The sequence below is a fragment of the Mandrillus leucophaeus genome, unplaced genomic scaffold (genome assembly GCF_000951045.1).
Source record: "Mandrillus leucophaeus isolate KB7577 unplaced genomic scaffold, Mleu.le_1.0 Scaffold95, whole genome shotgun sequence".
In the NCBI taxonomy this organism is placed as follows: domain Eukaryota; kingdom Metazoa; phylum Chordata; class Mammalia; order Primates; family Cercopithecidae; genus Mandrillus; species Mandrillus leucophaeus.
Window position 1 is genome coordinate 1,239,802 of NW_012110363.1, and position 809 is coordinate 1,240,610.

The window sequence follows — 809 nt, forward strand, 5'->3', positions numbered from 1 at the left end:
CCAGCTCCTCGGGAGGCTGAGGCAGGAGAATGACGTAAACCCGGGAGGCAGAGCTTGCAGTGAGCTAAGATCCGGCCACTGCACTCCAGCCTGGGTGACAGAGCAAGACTCCGTCTCAAAAAAAAAAACAAATTTTTTTTAAATAAAAAAGAGTATTTGCAATACTTACACAAGACGGCTAATATACCAATAACCTTTACAAATCAAAAGGTTAAAAAGCCTACATAAAAATTGTCAAAGAATGTGAAAACCTATTAGAAACCTTATTTATATTCTAGGAAATGCAAATTAAAACAATAATACAATATCAATTTTTTTCTATAGAATTGACTGAGTTGAATGATTGACAATATCCAGTCTTGGCAAGAGCATAGATAAACAAGGAATTTAATTCACACTTGTTAGCAAAAATTGTTCTGAACTCTTTGGAGTGCAGTTTGGCAATATCTATTAAATTAAAAGCATTCACCATTTTTTACCTCACAACTCTACTTCTAAGAATTTATTTGTCTAAGGGCATGTGTTTCTACAGACTGTACAAAGTAGAGCATTGCCACATTTATAGTTACAAAAAAAAAAAAAAATGCCTGGGCAACAGAGTGAGATCTTGTCTTTACAAAAACTGTAGCACGGTGGTGCTCACCTGTGATCCCTGCTACTCAGGAGGTTGAAGAGGGAGGATCACTTGGGCCAGGGAGGTTGAAGCTGCAATGAACTGTGATCACACCATTGCACCACAGCCTGGGCAACAGAGGTGGGGAGAGAGAGAGAGAGAGAGAGAGACAAAGAGAGAGAGAGAGAGAGAGAGA